Below are 23,850 nucleotides of genomic sequence, written 5' to 3' on the forward strand. Positions count from 1 at the left end.
TACAGTTGAAGAGAAAAGGCCATCCAGCTCCGTTATCCAGGCACTAAAGCAGAGCTGCTGGCTCGTCCTGCGGCAGAGAAATTCCTGATCTCTTTCCTCGAGTGTTCGCTCCCTGGTGAAGAGTGGAGAGCAAAGGCAGATATGTGTGAGAAGGGCCATCCAGCACCAGGATAATTGTAACCAGAGAGGCTTCTGGGAAAGCCTGCCAAGTACAGCCATTAAAGCAGCAAGAGGCGTTAATGCCAAGAACGGATAAACACAGACGGTCTTATTAGAGGCGGAAACTGGCAGGAGCCGCCGCAGTTTGTTAATAATTTTTAGAGCTAATGTTTCCTCAAGTTTATTCGGACTCCAGAGAGCGACTGGAACAAGGAGACGGAGCGAGAAATGCTCAATAAAACAACGGAGCCAGCTGTGACAAGAAGAAACGCACACAAGTGAGGCGACGGGGAGAGGAGTTCCTGTCCTGTACGGAGCGGAAACGGAGAGTTCAACACAAACTAAGCTGTGAACGCATCAGGGGGGCTGACAAATGGCAGCTTTAACCTAAGAAGACATGTTTAGTTTGACCTTTAGAGATCTTTTCTTAACAGATTTTTGTTCTTTTGCTGCTACACGATGACCAGACAGTTGGAGCAGCAGGTCAAAAACAGCAGTTTTCAGTAACTGGATCGCTGTCAGGTGTCATGGTGTATTGGTGGGCGGGGGTTGAAGGTTTGCTCTCACAGACCTGCTGACTGGAATCTCACACCTCTAATTGGTTTGGTTTTCTTGGACATACGGCGTTCTCTGAAGAGCCAAACCATCTTTGAACATGTGTGGTTCCAACAGCTGATTGCTTTGGGGTTTTTGACCAAAACGAGCTCTGACCAGGAAATGAAAACTGAGGGAAACCAGCAACTATAAATGAATCTGAGTCCGTTCATCCTGACTTCACCATCTATGAAACGTCATTCGTCTTTTTCTTCATTTCTTGATCTGCTTGGATCAACCTGAACCTTCACTTGTTTTGTGGACGGGTCCTGTCATGCTTCAATATTTTACTCACACTGTTCAAAATAATTTTTTTTAATTTATAATGTGTTTAGGCTACAGTTTTTAAAAAACAACAACAACCATAATCTCTACATGTAGGACAAAGTCACAAAACTACCTACAAATCACCCATTTTAATAACATTTTTCTATTTTTGAGTCTGTGTTGTCAAACCATTGCTACAGTTTTCTCCCAGAGTTCCTATCATTTGGTTGCTTTGTTTGCTTAGGAAGTCTGTCTGTGTTCACACTGACGTCAACTGGGACAGAGTTCATTTATAAGTGGAAACCCTTGTTTTTGAAAGAACCAGAATCATTTTTTTGGTTTCGAACAAGGTCAGCTGTGATTTAATTGCTGCCATGTAAGGAGAGCCCCCAAGAAAGAAAAAACAAAGAACAGATTAAACTACGACCAAACCAACTAGATCATGACCAAACCAACCACATCATACTAGGACCAAACCAACCACATCATACTAGGACCAAACCAACTAGATCAACTGGAAACAACCACATCATACTAGGACCAAACCAACCACATCATGCTAGGACCAACCCAAACACATCATACTAGGACCAAACCAACCACATCATACTAGGACCAAACCAACCACATCAAACTAGGACCAAACCAACCACATCAAACTAGGACCAAACCAACCACATCAAACTAGGACCAAACCAACCACATCATACTAGGACCAAACCAACCACATCATACTAGGACCAAACCAACCACATCATACTAGGACCAAACCAACCACATCAAACTAGGACCAAACCAACCACATCAAACTAGGACCAAACCAACCACATCATACTAGGACCAAACCAACCACATCAAACTAGGACCAAACCAACCACATCAAACTAGGACCAAACCAACCACATCATACTAGGACCAAACCAACCACATCATACTAGGACCAAACCAACCACATCATGCTAGGACCAACCCAAACACATCATACTAGGACCAAACCAACCACATCATACTAGGACCAAACCAACCACATCATACTAGGACCAAACCAACCACATCATACTAGGACCAAACCAACCACATCATACTAGGACCAAACCAACCACATCAAACTAGGACCAAACCAACTAGATCAACTGGAAACAACCACATCATACTAGGACCAAACCAACTAGATCATGACAAAACCAACCACATCATACTAGGACCAAACCAACCACACCATACTAGGACAGAACCAACCACATCATACTAGGACCAAACCAACCAGATCATACTAGGACCAAAACAACCACATCAGACTAGCACCAAACCAACCACACCATGCTAGGACCAAACCAACCAGATCATACTAGGACCAAACCAACCAGATCATACTAGGACCAAACCACCACATCATACTAGGACCAAACCTACCACATCATGCTAGGACCAAACCAACCACGTCATGCTAGGACCAAACCAACCACGTCATGCTAGGACCAAACCTACCACATCATACTAGGACCAAACCCACCACATCATACTAGGACCAAACCAACTACGTCATGCTAGGACCAAACCAACCACGTCATGCTAGGACCAAACCAACCAGATCATGCTAGGACCAAACCAACCTGTGTGAAAACTGTTTTAGGCCAGTCTGTTGTGTTTACAAATTTTTATGCCAATTCCACTAAGCTCTACTTAGCTCCATAAACAAGCCCCCCCTCCCCCATGTCGGCTGTGTTAACTTCGGAGCCGAATGATTCGTTTAAAGCTCCTCCATGTAATTAAAATGTAATTCTCATTGAAGAATTCATTGCCTTTGTACACGTGGAGCCCCTCAGTCCTGGTGTGTCCTGTTTCCATGGTAACAGCAAAACCCAGGGGGGGTTAAAAGAGGGTAAGTGATGTGGACAATTACCTGAGGCCCCCGCCATGGGAAGGGGGGGGGCTTGTCGGTAACAAATTAACTTGGCAGCAGTCGTTGTGAAACAACAGGCACCCCCCCCCCCTTCCCTTAAATATTGTTGCTCGTTCAGCCACAGACGCCACAACATGACGCCGTGTTGACAAACCCCGAGCTGGGAAACCCAATGAAGGAGGTGAGGGATGGAAGAAAAGGTGCTTTAAACACTTCCTCTTTCGTTCACGGAGGTGTCTGTGGAGATCTGGGGACATTAGAGCTTTCCTAAGGACTGAATGGAACCCCGGTTTTTTAACAGTGCACACACACGCTTTCTGTGAAAAGAAAAGATGAAGCTTCTTTAGAACCTGTGTGATTCTTTCATGTCTGAGAATAAAACCTCAACTTCACTCAGTTGCTTTCTGGGTTCCCTCTCGGCACTGAACCAGAAGCTCAACGTCCTGAAACCACGGATGTTGAGGGGTTTGGGGCACGTTTGGTCCCAGCTGATAACTCTGAGTGGTCAGCTTCTTCATAAAAGTCTGCTTCTTCTCGTACGCTGGGGATGGGGCTATAATGCTCCAAGGTCGACAGGTAGGGGAGGGGGGCGGGGTTACTCCTGCCCACAACTCAGAGATCATGTTCCAATGAACTGCTGCTCTGCAGACACTAAGTCCTAGTCTTAATAATCGTACTTAAAAGAGCACTTGGTTTTGTCTACTCTGTAAAAGTATTGATTAGTAATGAAATTAGACAATAAAAGTCATTTATAGATATTTTGATTCTTCTGTGAGTTGATTTGTGTTAACCCCCCCCCCCCCAGCCCGCAGTATATTGAACAGCTCCATCAGTCACATGACCAGAGGAGACACAAGTTGTTTGTGTAACCCTTAACAACACAACATTGCAAGTTGTTATCTGATCAGTTTTTGATGATTCCTTTGCTTTCAGGATGAAAAATTCTTCAGAAAAAAATAAAGAAAAAAATCACCAATAAAAGGGATCAGTAATCGTATTGAATCATCCAATAAACTAGTAATAGTTTAAAAATAGATGATCTCAGTGAGACTGTAAAGCAATTACTTTATTATGGAAGAGCGTACAGAAAAGTGGGCGGGGTCTATGGAGATGAACGTTTACTACAGTCCACCTACTATTGGAGATCAGCATCTATTAGTCCTATAACCTGTGTCAATAAAAGACGAAGCACCACTAGAACCTATACGGTAACTGTCTGTTCTACGAAAAGGAGCTTCTGGATCGGTACCGAGAGGGAACCCAAACCTACAGAACCCAAACCAGAGGAAGATTTATCAGCACCTACCCATTTCAGCCCCACCTCCTGGACTAGACAAATAGGACAAGCCCCGGAATTGAACCGCCACACAGAGGTAACACCGTTAATAATAATAATGGATTAGATTTATCTGCACTTTTCCAGGCGCTCAAAGCGCTTACAGTGTGTCCATTATTCATTCCCTCCTCATTCATACTTGGTGATGGTATCTACCATCTACTGCCAGTTTGCGCCTACGGCCCCTCTGACCATCACCGGGACATTCATGCACATTCACACACCAGTGGAGCCACACTGGAGGACAGGAGGGTGAAGTGTCTTGCTCAGGGACACAATGACAGATGACTGGGGGGAGCAGGGATCGAACCACCAACCCTTCGATTATTGGACGACCTGCTCAACCGCCTGAGCCACTGCCGCCCTAAATACATTATATTTATAGACCCAGAACTACTAGAACTGTTAAATGATACAAACTCTTGGCTTTGCTCCAGGTGTTTGACCCAAAAAGTGTTTTTTATGACACAGCATCATTTCCGGGCTCACTATCAAAATACCTAAAGAACCAACAACTGTCACGGCGCCGCTCCATAAGCCGGGAACCGAACGTGACAGCGCCTGACAGTGACGGCTGTTGAAACTTTACAGCTCCCGTCGTCAGCAGACATGAGCCGACACAAAGAGCCTCTCTGCTTTTTCTCAGCCCACTTTAGCGCTGACTTCCCCTCACGCGCAGCTTAAGTCATCAAACATGTCAGCAGAAAGTTCCCCGACGACCCACTTCGCTGTCTGGGTCCGCGGTTCCCTTCGCCTCTCTGCGTGTTTTCTGAGGCAGCGCTCTAAACGCAGGTTCAGCAGCTGCTCACATCACTTAGAAAGGGCAACAAAGAACTCATTTCCTCTCTCTTTTTCCACATTTAGAAACAGAATCCAGGTTCTGAATGTGGCTCTGCACCTGTTCCACACCTGCATGCGTCACATGGGTTCAATTTCCCAGTAGGGTAGGGGTTAGGGGGTAAGAAGAGGACAACATCTAGATCCATCGTCTATATTTATTTGTTTATTTCACTCCAATGGGGGAGGGGGGTATTTATCTTATTCTTGGCTTGAAATTTGACATTTTTGTAAAATGGATCAGAGTTGCCAAGGATACCCTGTTACCTTAAGGTTAGGGGCCCCTCCTCATTGACGTCAGGGTCAGAATCTAGTCCAAGTTCGGGCTCGGAACCAAACATGAAGCAGCTTGAGACACAAAGGTTTTTGAACCACACCCATTAGAGGTGGAAGTTATAGTTAGAGTAAAGATTAGGGTTCATGTCCCTTCCCCACTGACCTCAGCGTTTGGAGACCTTCCCCACCAACCTTGAGGTTTGGGGCCCCTGTCTAGTGACCTCAGGGTTCACACCTCTTCCAACTGACCTCAGGATCAGGGCCCCTCCTCACTGACCATAGTGTTTGCAGCCTTTCCTCGCTGACCATAGCGTGTGGGCCCCTTCTCACTGACCTCAGCGTTTGGGGGTCCTCCCCACTGACATAAGTGTTTGGGGCCCCTCCCCAATGACATCAGCATTTGGAGACCCTCCCCACTAACCTTGGTGTTTGGGGCCCCTGTCCAGTCACCTCATGGTTCACACCTCTTCCCACTGACCTAAGGATCAGGGCCCCTCCTCACTGATCAAAGCGTTTGGGGCCCCTTCTCACTGACCTCAGCGTTTGGGGCCCCTCTCCACTGTCCTCAGGGCTCGGGCCTCTCCCCACTGACGTTAGGGTTTGCAGCCTTTCCTCACTGACCAAAGCGTTTGGGGCCCCTCTCCATTGACCTTGAGGTTTGGGGCCCCTCTCCACTGTCCTCAGGGCTCGGGCCTCTCCCCACTGACCTTAGGTTTTACAGCCTTTCCTCACTGACCATAGCGTTTGGGGCCCCTTCTCATTGACCTCAGCGTTTTTGGCCCCTCCCCACTGACCTTGGTGTTTGGGGCCCCTCTCCACTGTCCTCAGGGCTCAAGCCTCTTATCACTTACCTTAAGGTATGGGGCCCCTCTCCACTGACCTTAGGGTCCCCCCCACCGCCCACCCCCCACACCACACTGACTTCAAGTTTGGGATTTAGCTGTGCATCAATTTGGCTCAAATTTTCAAACACAGGTATCAAAGGAAATAAGCCCTTCATAGTTGCCCCCACAGTGGGGTAATAAATATGACATCTGACCACAGAGGTAAAAAACAAAGATGTTAGTTTTATACTGTAAATCAGTCTCTGTGGTAAATGTGAAAGTCAGTAGAAAAGAGCCTGATTGCGTAACAGCCTCCTAGTGGTGACCCTCTGAACTGGCCTGGCTCTCGTTCTCCGTCTTCTCCGATTGCGGATCAGGGAGGAGGTTGGCCATCTTCACGGTTGTTGCTGCATTGTTGGAACGATTCATTTTCTGTGTCTGATGTCTGCTAGCGATGGTTGACGGTTGGCCTTGGCGCCGTATTTCAGGAAAACACGGAGGCAACGTGTGAGAAAAGCGTGAGGAATCGCCTCTCTGTGACCCGAGCGACACCCGGAGCTCCTGCTCGGCGCTTCAGCTCGAGTTCTGGGCTAAACTGACGTGGAGCCAGGCTGATGCACAAGCATGTGATGGGATGTAAAAAAGCGTGTGTGTGGCCCTTCGGCGATGATGCACACACATGCGTGTGAGCATGCGTGCTGGTGGGCTGGTTTGCAACGCTAAGTGCAGCGAGTGGGAGGAAGAGGAGGAGACGGAGAGGCAGGGGCAGAGAGGGGGAGCGCTGGCTCTGGGAGAAAAATAGCCGAAGCGGCGGATGCAGAGAGGAATGGAGAGCACGGCGAGCCCCGGAGAGTCGCACAAATCTACTGTACTCAGATAAACACACAGCCTCTCTGAGCCAAACAGTAAAGCCGGCCGCCCACGCCGGTCCAGAGGTGAGCGTTCCTCCTCCCACGGCAATTACTCCTCTCTCCTCTTTCCCTCCGTATCCCTTCATCCCTCTGACAAACACTCGCAGAGACACCTACACACAGAACATTTGGGTTTTTTTGTCTTTTTTTTTAAAGTTCTGACCCGACAGCTTCTCCTACCATCAGCTCAAACCCGTGACCCCCCCCCCCCCATCAGCACAACTTTTGCTGATTTTAAATCAATTGAAGATTTTCATTAGCTTCATTAATATTAATTTTTTGGTTTTAATCCAGTTTCAGAGGTCAAAAAGAAAAAAACAAAATGACCAGAAGGGGTTTATTTCAGGGCTCTTCAGAGGAAATCACTCCAAGCTTTTCGTTTAGTTTCAGTTTGCCGTCGCCGCCACTTCCCACCGCCATCAAAGCCGTTCAATATTATCCTCACCGCTGTTTGTTTCTGAGGCGATCCGCTTCTTTTTCTTCTTTTTCAAATGTCTTCTTGTCCTCCAGCTGCTCCGTCTCTCTGAAAGCCTCATTGGCTCCCAGCGCCTAGACATCAGGGGGTCGTCCCAAACGCCTGCAGCCAAAAGCCTTTTGTTTTGTTCTTCTCTTATAGAAATGACCTCCTGGTAATGCAAAACGAAAAAAACCAAAAAGAATCTGCGTGCAGCCACTCCCCTTCATGGCTCCTGTTGATCCTCGCTGATGTTTCGGAGGAATGATTTCAATCTTCATCCACTTTTAGGTTACTTCCACACAGGGGTCATGCTGTGACTCGGTTTGGTTTGGTCCTAAACACCCAAACCTGAAGCGGACTGAACCGCCTGGTGACTTATATTGAGCAGTGGCTGGAACCAGACAAGGAAGAAGCAGGAAGTACAACCAGTAAAAACTTGAAAATGGAAAAATCCTTTGACTTCTTAATCTTTTGGCCGCTCCCCTTCATGTCCACCAGGCTACGGTTGAGTCAACCAGCTCAGTGGCCTTGTGGAGGAGTGTCTGTCTGGTGACTGGAAGGTCGTGAACTCAAACCAAGAGTCATACCGAGTCAGCATTAGGGGGTTGGATTGGGGGGGTGGGGGTCAAACCACCAAATGGCTCCTGAGCGCGGGCGTCACCTGACACAACCGCTCCTCCAGGGGAGGGAGGGGTGAAATGCGGTAAACAGCTTTCACATGCCTAGGTTCGTGACAGCTAACGGGACTACTCAAGTTTGGGAGGAAAAATGAAGAAATTCATGCAGTTGTGACATAAATCTTCATCCACTTTCACATGGGGACCGTGCTTTGGACTTGGTTTGGTTTGATCCCAAACTGAAGCGGACTGAACCACCTAAAGACTCGTTCAGTTCCAGAGACTGCTCAAGGTCAGGGAGAGACAGGAAGTAGAAAAAAAAACAAAAAATGAAAGGTTTTCTGAGCTCCTCTTTGTCTTTTAGCTCCTCCCTCTAGGGGTGGCCACTGCAGAGACTCCTTTAGCTGTTAGGTCTAAACAGAAGCCGGCACCTCCTCATGACCCCACGTGGACGGGACATTTTCCAACAGTTTTGTAATTCACGCCTCATCAGATTTGTTTTTTTTGATTCCCTCGGTAGGAAGTCTGTTTGCATTCACACTGAAGTGAACCGGGACACAGTTCACCAGAAAGCGGTCCTTGTTCTCCAGCAAAGCCCAAATGATGGAGAGCTGGATGGCTCTCCCAGAGGAGTCAGGGGCGTGTCCTGGACATTCTAATGAGAAGACTTTATCAGTCACTTCATCAGTGAGTGGGATAGGCTCCAGCAACCCCGAAAGAGGTTGAACGGGTTTAGAAAATGAATGGATGCTTTCCAGAGTCGAAACAAACACAGAAGAAAAAGCAAAACAACTTGAAGAGAAAGAAGAATCCCTTTCATTCAACGATTCAGTGGATGCTTTGCATGCTGGGAAAGTTGGGGGAGGGGCCAAAACTTTTCCTTTTGGAGGAGATTGGATTCGTTTAATCGTCGTAAATTTATATTACCAGAAATTCAGGGGAAATTGTTGCTGCCAGCGGTTGGCCCTTTACCCAACAGAGCAGTAAAGATGGACCGGCTCTTCTTTTTCTTCTAGTCAGCCTTTGAAGTAGCCCAGCAGTAGTGGGCTGCAGATGTGATCTGTCTGATGTTTGTCTGGGGGGGGGGGGGTTGGTACCACCCATAAGATCTCCTCTGATCAGCAAACAGCAAACAAAAGCAACACCTTTTCCGTTTTTCTGTGGCAGCATTTATAATCAGGGTTTTTTTACCAGCTGGTGTTAATGAGAGTGAATCTGGTTTCGGCGTTTTACGGCAGATTTAATCATTTTACGGCGAGGCCACCAGCATCAATAAATTCAAAGTGATCCGCGCTTGTTGTTCGGATCAGCTGATGAATCTTTAAAGGTGTTCTTTGAACTTCCTCAGTTCTTTTTCCTCTGGTTCTCTCTGCAACCATCACACAGAATCCGTCCGTGTTTTGTGTCTTCGGGCCGTTTGTCTTGGGTGTGATCTTCGTGCTGCACCCCCCACGCAAGAAATCAAATCAAACGAGCCAAAGAGGTCGCGGATGCCGGGACGGCCTGCCCCCCCCCCCCCCCGCCCCCCCCCCCCCGCCTGCCGCTGAGGTGCCGGATGCTGAAAGAGCCTTTTTCCACCGCCGTCCGCCTTTCAACAGCAGCTGCATTTACATACCGGCTTTTCAGTCTGGTAGAGAAGTCGGAGCGCCGCCGCCGCCGCCGCTTTCAGCCATTCAGGCTTCAAAGCTATTTGACTCGGTGGCATCAGAGGAAGGTGTCATCAAAAAGTGAAAGCTGCGGGATGAAAAAGGCAGCAGAAGTGATCTCATCAAGGTGAAAAAGCACCCAAAAAAAAAGCCGGTTAAAAAAAAAAACCTGTTTCTGAAGGAAATCACGGCGGTGAAGAGGAGCGGCCTGAATCTGTCTGACTGTAAAGAGATCAACGGGAGCAGAAATACCAGATAGGGTTAGTTTGCAACTTTCACGTGTTTGATCTGAATGAGAACTTTTGATTTGTTTCTGGGTTCTCCACGCAGAACCGTTTGATGATGAATGAATGGCGGTTTAGATAAACAGGAAGTCCTGGACTTGCTCCCATTGAGAAACCGCCACAGCACTGAACTCTGGTTCCTGAAGAGCAGCTCCAGTTCAAGGTTCTTCCTCCTAGCAGAACCAGAATTCTGTCTGTTATCAGGATACAGAGGTACGTAAAGAAAAATCAATCGAGTGACTGTTGAAAACCACAGATATGAACAAGATTAGGTTATAAATTAACAAGTAAAAAAAAAACAAAAAACGGTTTCTGTTAAACTTCTACTGTCTTCACCTTTATATGTACATTTGATGCAAACACATTCGCCCAATCACAAGCTCGCCTCCACCAATTTTTGTTTTTTATTCTTTAAATAATGTTTTGTCATGTTTAACCGATTTTTTTTTTTTACATATATTTAAAAAAAACATTTATTTAAGTAAATGTGTTGTTTGCCGTAAGCTGCTGCCCAAAATGATCAGACAAACAAACAAAAATTTATCAGATTGACTTCAAACGGCCAGAATAGTTTGTGGGTTCCTGTTTGGACCCGGACGTACAGAGATTTCTCCACTTTCTCTGAATTTGTAGGCGAGAAGATTTTCACAGCAGTTGTTGACGTAGAAAAGAAAGTTGGAAGTAACTTTGCCTAAGTAATATATTACAGTTACATGGTACTTTTTGGTGTAAGAAAGTACCGTGAAGCATCAAAGATACATTTAGACATGTTTAGTAGCTTTTTTATTACAGCAGACCAAACCTCCATAATGCAACTGTTCAAGGCAGAGGGATCACGTTAACAGATTCAAAATACCTTTGAAACTTTTATATTGAATACAGTAAAATACAGTAAAACGTTATCTGTGGTTTACCGCAGACTGAGGAACGCTGACGGAGAAATCGGCTCTTTTCCTTCGTCCTGTTAGAACATTGTTCAGTTCTGAGATAAACCTCATCCTGTTGACGGCGTTAGTTTCTAGATTTACAGCTAAATCTTTCTAAATATTCAACTCTGGAGACGTCAAACTAACAGGAGACGTCTGTTTCTGAAACGATCTCATGTCATTCACGTTCTTTAGGGACTAAATGTGATTTGAAAGAATTTCGATCTGATGACAGACGGAGCAGAAAAGTAGACGTCTTTTCTCTATAGAGATACCGGGGAGAACGTGAGGTCCAGCATGTCTTAACGGGGCTAAATGGGCGTGTCCACAGGCGTATAGCTGGAGCCGCAGTCACTGTCAAGGTTTGTTCTGGTCAGACTGGTTGTTCTGAGTCATTTTAGAAAGTCGTCCAGCAGGAGAGAGAAGATCTTTTCCCTCTCAAACCCAAACGCTGAGCATCCTAAAGGCCAGACGGCGTGTTCAAAAAAAATCCAACAGTCTATTTCAGTGTTTTATTCACCTCCGTCTTCATTCAGCGTGATTAAACACGGACGGGCGCTAAAAAAAGGTCCTGTGCCCTCAGGAGTTTCCCCTTCCGATCCGCCCGCTGAATATCTGATTTCCTTTAGTTTAAATGAGGTTTTACATTTCTGAGAAGCAGAGAGAGGCAGAGCTGTGCCAGGAAAAGGTCAGTGGGAGGGTTTAGGAACATCCGCCCACCTTCTCCTGTAGTTGCATAGAAGGGGGGTCCAAGAAACCGTCTCAACATCCATTTGTCCATCCTGGATAGGGCCATGGGGTCGCTGGAGCCCAAAGCCTTCATCCCAACTGTCCTTACAGGTGGATACGGGCTGTCTGTCAAACCTGCACAGGTGACCTGCAGGAAGTGCCAAGATCGTAGACCACCCAAGAAGAAGAAGAGAGAAAGTGTTCATCCACATTTTTCTCTACGGGCTTGCTGTGGGCAACAGATGGGAGTGAACACTTACATGTGAGGGTAAGACACAGATGCATCGGACAAATTTGTTCTTTTTTAAAATCCTGTGAACTGTGCATGGAGGTACGTACTCACTAAATGCGAGTATGGCCCATGGTGTTCACACTGGACACACAGGGAGGGGCTTCTGCTTCTACGGTTTACTAGCACATGTGCGCCACCTACTGTTGGTAGAGTCTCGGGGCAAAACGTCAAAAATCTTTCTCCAGGTTTTTTTTTCTTTCACAGGTTTAGTCCGATAAAAGATTGTTCATTTCTCCTTCTTGATCACTTTTCAAATGGATGGTACTTCCATCCGTCACTACCAAATCTGAGTCCCCCATTGGTCAAAGTTCAACTGGTTTAACTTTTAGCTGCGTCCATTGGCTGCGTGTTTTGATCCGTAGAACCAGAAATCGGTCATAGAAACTTGCGTAGAGATACATGACTGAGAGTTGAGCGTTGCTAAGGGCGGTGTGTAACGCAGCTTCACAAATGAGGAAATTAGACAATCGGAGTGTAGTTTGTGTAGACGTCCTACGGGCGTCCTATGGGCACTTCTGTATCACGTGCACATCTCATTGGGATTTGCCCGCAGTCAGGAAAATCCTCACACCTCCCCAAGGACTAGAGTGTGGCGGATGGACACTGTACCACAGCATCACCTTCAACAGTGCATGTAACGTCCATTAGCCTGGCGAATACTTGACAATTACCACACTCACGACAGTGGTATGTCCCTTGACGTTACCTTAAGAGCCTTAAGGGAAAATCAAGACACCTGCACTTCTCTTAAGATGCAGCCGCTCCCCTCTACGACCCGCCAAGAACCCGTTCAACACTAGAACCCACAGAACCCGGACGGGTCAACCCCCATGTAGCTGCGGTTTGTAGAAAATGTATGTTTTAATATCTTATTCTTTATTATATTACAGCTTTATCCTTAGTGTGAAGTGAACTTATTTTGAACTATCCAGATTTATGGTCGTGTGACATTCCTTTTTGCTTTATGGTTGCAGCATCCTGTGAAGACATAGGATGTTCTTTGTGCAAACTTAGGTGTTTTTCTTAGGTGCCATAAATATGCCATGGGCGATATCTGTACCATCTGGGTTGAAGATTCTTCCCCTGGGAAAGTGCTAAGATTCGTGTTCTCATGTGGAGGTTGAAGCTGACCTTTGCTCTGGATACCGGTAAAAGGAACCTTGAGTTGTCCAGGAATGATTTACTCTGACCAGGTGGGGACTCTCTTGATCATCGGACTGTGTGCGCCGGTGAAATGGGCCCCCGAGAGGCGGAGCGGATCCGAAGCTGGCAATCGTCAGCTATTGGCCAGAGGAAGCAGGCGGGCTATCGGCTGACGAATCAGAGCGACCAGGGGCGGAGGACCAGCGACCATGATCTTTCCGGAAGGCGGAGATTCAAACACATCTTAAAAAGACTGTTTTCAAAGTTTTCCATTGTTCTTAGGAAAATCTACGAGTAATTCGCATGTAACTTGTGCGTCAGTAGATCTTTACTTGAGAATCCAGATATATCTGCATTAATGTTTTAATCTGTGCTTTAGAACTATTGTCAGGGAAATAAACTCCGTGTATTTTTAAACCGGTTGAATCCTTGTTTGTTTTACCACTCTCGACTATCGAACACGCATGGATGGAAAGAACTCAAAAACGGACGATTCTCTTTCCTTCAATTTGGTGACCCCGATACGTGAAGTCGGGGGTGAATAGGAAACGCGGACCAGACCGGTTGGACCACATCATAGTGGCTTATTACGAGATTTCTGAGACTTTCGACGTAAAGTCTGGGGATGCTTCCTGCCATGCGGTCGACTTCTTCAGAGGCCTCATTCATAATCATGGTGAGCAGAGCCTTTTGTAAAGTCTGCGTATTGATGATCTCAAATTAAAGGAGAAGTCGATTGTATGGGTGGTACAGTGTACCCTATACGAACGAACGGGCGAGCGCACCCCAGTAAATAAGTGTTGGGTTCACCCTCCCTAGAACAGCGAATTGAACGGTGGCAAAATATACACTTTGGGCGGCAGTAAAAGATTTTGAAAAATTGGACAATTATAATTATGCAGGTTTTTCGTCTGTTCGGCCTGTACAAAATTGAACGTTGGCAAATTGGGAGCTTGTGATATTTGGAAAGCAGCAAATTGACTAGGTTTGTGTCTGTTCAACCTGTTAAGAAATCCCTTACGAAAAACAGAGTTATTATAGGAACTAATTTTGCGCGTCTAGGATTTTCGGAAACACCAAGGAGGCTTCGGCCTCTACAAATTATTTTTTTATACGCGGAGAGAAACCAAATTTCAGTGGTCTTAGTTCGACGAAAAAGATTTTTAAGTAGAAAGGAGTCTATGAGCAGCGCTTCCGATGGAAGTTTCAGCCACAACAGCAGCTTGACTGCAGCTGCAGCCTGCAGCAACAGTCTCTGTTCTGCCTCTGTTCGAACGTGGCCTAACTTTCTCTGGAATTTGCCTAAAGTTGGGCAAATCTTTCTAAAACACAGTAAGATAATATCGGTCCAATATATTTTGTGTAAAATGATTTTGCAATTATTTCGGTTTTCTTATTTTGAATAAATGTCTCTACTTTATTTTGTAATTCCTAATTACCATGATTTAGTTAAGTTTTGCTAAAAAGTAATGTTATTGACACTAATTGTAAGTATTTGTTGGTTTAGATCCGGACTCCCTTTAAAAGAATGTTTGCAATGTTTAATTTATTTTATATGGTTATATGTTTTGATATTTCTCAGATTACTTAGTGTTGGTGTTAAAGGATTTATTGGTGTTTAAAGATAGTTTGCAGCAGATCCCATGTTTTGATGTAATTATAGTTTGAAGACAGTGTAAGTGGATGTTGTACAGAATGGGGAAAGGACAAAGCAGTGAATTAAAGTAGTAATGAACGGCATTGGAAGTGATAGAGGGTCTGTGGACACAGAAAGGTATGGTAAGGAAAGGTGCTGGTTCTAGTAGAACAGAAGAAGGGAGAACATGAATGTTAATGCTAGTGATAAACGATTCATTTCAGTGAAATGGTTTATCTTGTTTATCTGTAAGGTGCCTAATTTGTTGTGTTATGTCTTTTGGTGTGGTTTTGAGAAAACGGTTAAAAGTTATTGTCTGCGTATTGATTGTCTGTGTTTTAACGAACCTGTTGTGGTTTAGAGTCTGAATTGTGTTTTTAGTTAAATAAGGAAAAGCTTAAATTGTGGAATTTTGTTGCTTTTAGCACTTCTCAGAATTCTTTTTGTAGGACAGCAAGTCCTTAATGGTAAGTCAAAACAAATTGTCTTTGCTTCTGGATTAAAAGTGAATGATTAGCTGCCAGTATGCATCTAAAACAATGTATTTTTCAAAGATTTTGCTCCACATCCGTCATATAGTTCAGAGAAAAGTTTAAGGTTTTTTTTTCCTTTGCTGATTTTCATCATTGATTAACCAACTTTAGCATCCATAGAGTTGGTGATGGTGAAAAGAAAGCATGACAGTAACAAATCTGCTTTAACAACATCTGCAGTAACATGTTTTTTCCAAGCAGCACATAGCTTTAATGTTGCAGGAAAGGCGCAGAGCAGAGCCGTCCTGAGACCTCATAAATCTTTACACAGAAAACCCCCTCTGCTTCATTGGGTGAGTGACAAAAAGAGCATTTCTCAGTTCTTTGGCTTCACAGGAAGGAGCCGTGTTAGGAGTGTCTGACCCTCGGGTCAGCTCCGCTGATCAAATGAAGCCATGACTGCATGCATGGAGAATGCATCGGAGCGTCTGCGAGGTGATAAGAGTCGATTTAAAATGCATCTGATTCATCACTACAGAGCACATTTGCAGAAAAAGGGCAAAGGGAGGAGTTGAACAACTGAAAAACAGTTATTTATACTGCAGGAAAAATCCACACGGGATAATGAAGTTGTTTAAAAAAAAAAAAAGCAAATAACATGATGAGTTTAAATACCCTCAGGACCCGTAGCAATGTTCAGGTATCGGAGGCCAGGACAGGAGGACGGGTATCCACTCCTGGAAGGCGTGAGCCACCCAGGGACCCCCAGCAGCAGTTGGAAATGGCATCTGTGGCGCTCAGGACAAATGGCAACGACTGCCCACAACAAGGTACCCAACAGCAGAATGCACAAACCAGGAGCAGAGGACATGAACAGCACCCACGACCGCTCCAAGCTCCTCCACTGTGGCGAGGACCACAAGTGACAAGTCGGACAATACCACTTGGTGATGCAGGAGCCATGGTCCCTTTCAAGCTCAGAGGTAACTCATGATGAGTCTAGTGGACAATCCATCAGCTCTGCCAAATGAACATCTGACTCCTCAAACCCGGCAAAAGACCATCCAACTGACTTTTGACCAGATGGTGGAACATTCATTTGTGCATTCACCACACACGCCTATGAATCTGTTGGGATGGAACATTTTTGTCAAAACAGGAGCCAGTATTCTTTCAGACTGGATGCCATGCCACAACCTACAGACAACCCTTACTGCTGACACCTGCTGGATCCAGAGGGCCCTGAAACGCCAGGTGTGTCCATGTATTTCGGGTTTGGATGCCATGAGTCCTGTCCTAGAAGCATTATTTTTCCGCCTCCGATGACCTGAAATGCACATTCTATTATGACAGAGAAGATGATCAACTGTACCGAGAAGCATTTCATCAGGTAGACAGCCATACGTGGCATTTAAACTACACTGACATATATATTGGTCAAAAGGGTATATTGTTTATTTTGTATTCACACACTCACATTTGCAATGATACCGGAAGTTAGTCACACCTGTATTGCACATAGAATTAGCACTCCCCTGGTCATGAAGCTCGACAACTCAGACCCATGACTGAGAGGGATGTAAACAAAACAACTGTCTAAACTGTGATTTTCAGGTGTTCACTCCTCTCCCTCAATAAAAATGTACAGGATAACTTTGCATTCAAGAACTAACTCCTCAGCTCTGGAGCATTTCTACATCGTCAGTCATCGCAGCAGATAGAAGACAGATCATGAAGATGCAGAGGTGATGTTAAAAACGCTCTCTGATGCTTCATGGTCAACAGGTTCATTTGATGTTTGTTCATGCTTCACCGTTTCCCCGGTGGAGATTCAGGTAACTGCAGGAGCAAATGTTTTTAGATCTCAGTGCAGCTGAGTGAAGGATGCAGATGAAGGAAATTCTGATTGGTTTGTGGAACTCTGGTGTAATTGAGCATTCATATTTTTCACGGTTTACTCCTTTGAGACCGGTTTTACAAGCAGATAATAAAACTTATCGCATGGCACATGATTTAAGGGCTGTTAGTGAAGTCATCATTACTCCAGTCCTCCCTGTGCCTGATCCACATAGCATGCTGTCAACTTTAACCCCACAATGTGTGTGGTTTGTGCGTGGTTCACTGCTATTGATTTAGCAAACGCCTTCTTTTGCATTCCATTCCATGAGAACAGCAGACACCTCTTCGCATTACAGTATAAAGGTGTCCGCTTGCAGTACACACGCTTGCCACAAGGATTTAAAAATTCTCCTGGCATTTTCAATCACTTTTTGAAGTGTCTAACAGGAATTTGCAACGTTGCAGAAGGGAAGTCACATTTTTAGGTACAACTGTTTCCAGCGCAGGATCTTCGATGTCTATGGAGCATAGAAAGTCTGTTTTGCAGCATAAATGTCCAGAGACAGTAAGAGAAATTATGGTTTTCTTGAGTCTTTGTGGTTATGGAAGACATTTTCTTCTTTGTTTTGTGGAACCTACTGCTCCTTGAGGTCAATGCTAAACGACAAGGGTGACAGACCTCACGGCTGCAAGGCAACGACAATAAGTGGTTTCATTTCTTCACCTTGTGATCTTGCTTTTCACAGGACCGTGGACAAGGATGCCTGTTAATCTGAACTGTGCACTGATCTGTCTATTGTTCTCCTATTTTATGTTCAATTTCTATTTTTAATCAATTTATATTTTTCCTTTCAATTAATCTGGTTTTGTGTTTGTGCCTTATCTCTGTTTGACTCTGCAATGTTTCCACTCCAAGAGAGGGAGATGGACATTAGGGAGTCTTAAGGAAATTGTTTTATTATCATCGTCAAATTGTTTTATTATTATCATTTGAATGTATTTGTTTAGAAGGGATGTTTAAATGGTAACTCAGATTGACCTTTTTCACTTTTTCTACAGCTTTGTTTGTGTGTTCTTCTGGTTCACTCATCCTCAGCAAGGATGAGGAAGTTTTACGACACTGTCCTGGGTTGATAAGGCAGTTATACGACTGTCTCTAATGAACTTTTCTTTTTGTCTTGAATTTTTTTCTTCCCCACTTGTGTTCTTAATGACAGCATGAGGAGAAGCAGACCTTTGAGAAGAGAAACACTGATGGACTTTTTCCCATCACATTTGCTGCTCTCCCCTCCGCAGGCGTAACATGATTCTTGTGTCTTGTGTTTTGTTTTTCTGATATGGTTTTTGGTTATTGCTTTTTATTTTAGAGTTCCTGACCCTAACGCTAATCAATATTTAGATCCACAGCAGATTCATCTTGGGGAGAAGGTACGTATGTGTGGACACTCCAAGCTCTTTCACGCTGTTCTGTTGTATCTTCTGTATCAGATCTCTAATTACCAGGTTTATTGAGAAGTTCATAGGATGCCTGGTCCAAGCTGGTCAGCGCTTGTGGGACATACAGAAGGACGCGAGTGTTCGAGGCCCTGAAGGACCTTTTGGATTTTGTTGCATTTTACGTATTGCTATTCTTATTTAGGTAGAACAATGTATCACAGCCCCTCCAATGGGACCCCATGGAGGAGATGGAAGTAATTTCCTGAATTACGCTTGCTGTTATGTTTAACAATTCTGTTTTTCTTTTAGTCATCTGTGTGATTTTGTTCTGCCTTAACATGTCTCGCTTTCCTCCCCCTTAATTCCAGGTGTTCTTTTGCTTTACAGGAACTGTTATCTTTTTTACGGTTATGCTTTTTTTTTACTATTTGACTTTGACTTACACTGAATTAGACTTTGAATTTGTTTTATTTACCTTGTTTACCACTTTAGTTTTTGTACTATGTAACTTTACTTAATGACATTGTGCCAAGGGGTTAGGTCGATCTTGTGAGCATGAGCATCCTTAGGGGTGGTTGCCGCGGAGCACGGAGCCGTCGCAAGATTTTTCCTGTCCGGATGTAAACTGAATGTTTATCAAAGATGGTATAAAGTATGCTCTGGCAGGTTTTTCGCTTGCACGTTCATGCATGGACGCCTAACTCCTTTGAAATATTTTGTGTTCCAGATTGTGCGGGCTTCAGACCACAGCTGTCAGGTTAGGTTAGGTTTGTAATGTTTTGTTGTTTTTGAGTGTTGTAGTGTTAAGTCTTTTAGGTGATCACACTTTGTGTGATCAAGAGAGGGAAATGTAGAAAATGTATGTTTTAATATCTTATTCTTTATTATATTACAGCTTTATCCTTAGTGTGAAGTGAACTTATTTTGAACTATCCAGATGTATGGTCGTGTGACATTCCTTTTTGCTTTATGGTTGCAGCATCCTGTGAAGACATAGGATGTTCTTTGTGCAAACTTAGGTGTTTTTCTTAGGTGCCATAAATATGCCATGGGCGATATCTGTACCATCTGGGTTGAAGATTCTTCCCCTGGGAAAGTGCTAAGATTCGTGTTCTCATGTGGAGGTTGAAGCTGACCTTTGCTCTGGATACTGGTAAAAGGAACCTTGAGTTGTCCAGGAATGATTTACTCTGACCAGGTGGGGACTCTCTTGATCATCGGACTGTGTGCGCCGGTGAAATGGGCCCCCGAGAGGCGGAGCGGATCCGAAGCTGGCAATCGTCAGCTATTGGCCAGAGGAAGCAGGCGGGCTATCGGCTAACGAATCAGAGCGACCAGGGGCGGAGGACCAGCGACCATGATCTTTCCGGAAGGCGGAGATTCAAACACATCTTAAAAAGACTGTTTTCAAAGTTTTCCATTGTTCTTAGGAAAATCTACGAGTAATTCGCATGTAACTTGTGCGTCAGTAGATCTTTACTTGAGAATCCAGATATATCTGCATTAATGTTTTAATCTGTGCTTTAGAACTATTGTCAGGGAAATAAACTCCGTGTATTTTTAAACCGGTTGAATCCTTGTTTGTTTTACCACTCTCGACTATCGAACACGCATGGATGGAAAGAACTCAAAAACGGACGATTCTCTTTCCTTCAGGTTTAACCCAGGTACTTCAGAAACCGCACCTCCACTCACGCCAGGGGCACCATGTTGGAGCCAATCCCTGCTTCTGAACCATGACTGAACCGACAAACTCTTCACTGAGACGGACCCAGCTGGGATTCAAACCAGGAACCTTCCCGGGTTGCATAATTTCAGTATTATCAGATTTATTGCCTTAAAGAAGGAAAACATCGACGCCTGTGAAATCAGAAAAAGAAGCCTTTTGTTGTCGTTCTAAAAGCTGTCCTTGTTTTTTTTTCCACTTTGTGTTTTTAACAGACAGATTTCTCTGCAGAGGAACCGCTTCCCGTCCCGCAGGACTCCCCGCCGTCCAGAAGCAGCCAGCTGCGCCACGGTGCCACAGATTCAGCCTTTCTTTAAATTTAGCTCCAAGCACAATCTGCACCAACAGAATCATTTATCCTGATCATTTAAAATATCTGCAGGAGGATTTTCCCAAACAACCAAAACCCTGAAAGACAAATGCATGAATGAAGCAGGCAGAACTACATGGAATTGATATGTTAGCATGAATTTAGTGGATACATTGTCACATGAATTCAGACCAAATCCATAGTAAAGAATAGACGGAGTCACGGTTTTGGCTGCAGACCAAAAGTTCTTTGCAACTTTGCGTAGGATTTGCGTCAGAAGTGGCGTACGGATGAAACATAGGACGTGCGTACGCAAAGAAATATTCGGATTTATAAAACCGTGCGCACGCACATCCTACGCATCTTTCCCTTAATAAATCACAATCAATTCTAAATGCAGCGCAGCTTTTGCGGCTACATGACACGCCCATATTTGTCCATAAATAGTCCGTGAAACGCCCACAAATTAATATTCATTGATTGCGGAACCATGGCAAACACAGAGAGGAAATGAAAAAAACAGAACTTCACTCAATGTGAAGTAGAAGTTATCGTTGGCGAGGTGGAAAAGAGGAGAAAGTGTTGTTTGGAGGGCACAGTGTGGGCATTACTAATGCCAAAAAGGCACGTGAGCGGCAAACGGTGGCAGACGCCGTAAATGCTGTAGCCTCACAACCATTCGAGGTTGTGAGGCTACAGCGCTCCATCGGGGGGGGCGGGGGGGGGGACACCGGAGCGCCAGATGCACCGGGTGACACGCGTGGCTCCTCCGAGTGCTCCTCTGTAACGCCGGGCCTGAAAGCCCGCAGAGGTCCAACAGGACGGCTCGAGGAAGTGGGAACCAGCTCATAAGCCACTCGTCCTCGTTTGCCAGCAAGTCTTCTTGCTGTCTAAAGATGCGTTCACTCCGAATTCTTCCATTTGCCACATCTTCTAAGAGTGCAAGATCAGCCATTGTGCGTCATTACGCATTGTGATGGGCATTTTATTTCCCTCCATTTAATTGCATCTGACAAGCTACAGATGTCGGTAATAATCCACGTGGAAATGGGAAATTGTTCAGCGCAAATGTAATTTCTTGTTGCTTTCTGAATGGTTGAGACATACGCCATACATTGTTTTATCAAAAATAAAACAAACTAAAGGCATATGCATGAATACCATAATTCTGTAGCTTATGAAGAAATGTTTTACTATGAAAACAACTTTCCCCAGTGGACAATTAGTCCACCCGCACCTATATCTGCCCCTCCAGACGGACACATTAACGAGAATATCAGTTTTGTACATTATTTCGTTCTGTTAACTATATTATTTATGAGGATGAATTGCACAACATGCCAATATTGTAGAACATATTTCACTTTTCTTTTTCCAAATAAGTGTTCATTTGAATTCCTGTTGTAATTTTCGTTTGATTTTTTTATTTGTTTCACTGCTGATCGGTCCAACGGGTGTTGGTGTAGCTGTTAATTGTAAGACTTGCTTTGTGAAGTCTTCATGTTATTTATGAGAGGCAGTATTGTCCTTTTCACTTCCACGTGTTTCTTCCATCTGCCGACGGTGTCGCCGTTTCTCATTTCACCCGTTTTTGTGCGTACGCCTGGGTCAGAGCTTGCGTGAAGGACCGCACATTTTCCCCTCAAGTTTGCTTTTTATAAATCTCAACTATTGCGTAGAGAGTGGCGTACGCCTTCTTTTGTGCGTACGCAACGTTTATTAATGAGGCCCCTGGACTTTCTGAAGGTTTGATGCTGATTTTAGGTGAAGATTTTCCTAAAAGATCAGTGATTATTACGAAATCCTACAGTGTTTCCAGTTGAAAACACAATCAGTCAGAATTTATCATAATCAGAAGGAAATTTAGGAATGTCACAGAATATTAAGTACTAGTTTTTACAAACACTGTTGCCTACATATCGATGCAGCTAAGCTAGCAGCCTGCAGGGGGCGCTCCAATAGGATGTTGGAGGTGATGCATTTGGAACTAGCCCCAATTTTATCCAGTAAGAGAGAGAAAGCAAATTCCACTTATAGAAATGCACTTGATGATCTTTTTGGTCCAAAACCAATCAATCTGGTTCTCCAGAAAGGACGTAGATTTGCTGCTCAGACATGAATCAACAGCCAGACGTTGGCGGCTAAATGCAAAGAGGGGTTTATTTCGATTCTACAAACTACAGAAACTACATTTGTTTCTAGAGAAATATTGCACCGGATGTGCTGGAGCTGATCTGCTCGTCCCCATGGCGCTTGGCTGCTTTTTACATTTTTTCATTTAAACTTCTTTCTCTTTCGGCTTTTCCCATCAGGGGTCGCCACAGCGAACGAGTTGCATGGTAAACTTGGCAATGTTTTACGCCGGATGCCCTTCCTGACGCGACCCTCTCAAAGGAACCGGGCTTGGGACCGGCACAGAAGTAGAGAAGGGAACAGGGAGCAGCCCGGAGTTGAACCCCGGTTTCACGGATTAAAGGCGCCGCAAACCAGCACGAGCTATACCGGCTCCACATTTTTTCCTTTAAACTAAATAACGTATTTAATTTAAAACTTCTTTTCATGTCCGTCGCCAATACTCTTGGCTGCACTTGCCTTAATGATGCTGTAGTATGTTTTTAATATAAAATATTTATTTTAATTTTACTTGAAAAATGTTTTTCTCAAAAATGTTTATTGCAATGGAACTTGGCTGCACTTGCCTCCCTGATGCTGAAGTACTTTTTTTATTTTTATCATTTTAAAAAACGTTAAATGAAAACAAAATGTCTAAAAATGTTTGTCGCCATGATGCTCTGCTGCACTTGCCTCGCTGATGGAGACGTTTTCATTTATTATTTTTCGTTTATTTTAATTTTTTTTATCAAGAAAAGAACTATAAAGTTGTCAACAACCCGCTGAGCTGCTTTTTCCTCACTGATGCTGAAGTAGTTTTTTCAATTTTCAGTATTTGGCAAAGTTCTAACGTCCATTTTTAGTAACTTTAGGGTCCACCATCGCCACGTACAGAACTAAAACAAGATGGAATCAACCTGTCCTGCGGGGGTGGCTGATCTGCAGATGGGCGGGCCCAACCCCCCCCTCTAGCGCTGGGCCTTGGCCTCTCCGTGTAACCGGATCCATACTGCCTTCAAGCAGAAGAAAGTGGGAATAAAAGTCCAGTTCCCGACCAGGACAGAGCTGTTCAGGGCTGAGCCGGAGCTCACATAAGCCGTTCTAATGAGTCCAGCC

This window comes from Oryzias latipes, chromosome 2, assembly GCF_002234675.1.
Source record: "Oryzias latipes chromosome 2, ASM223467v1".
Classification (NCBI taxonomy): domain Eukaryota; kingdom Metazoa; phylum Chordata; class Actinopteri; order Beloniformes; family Adrianichthyidae; genus Oryzias; species Oryzias latipes.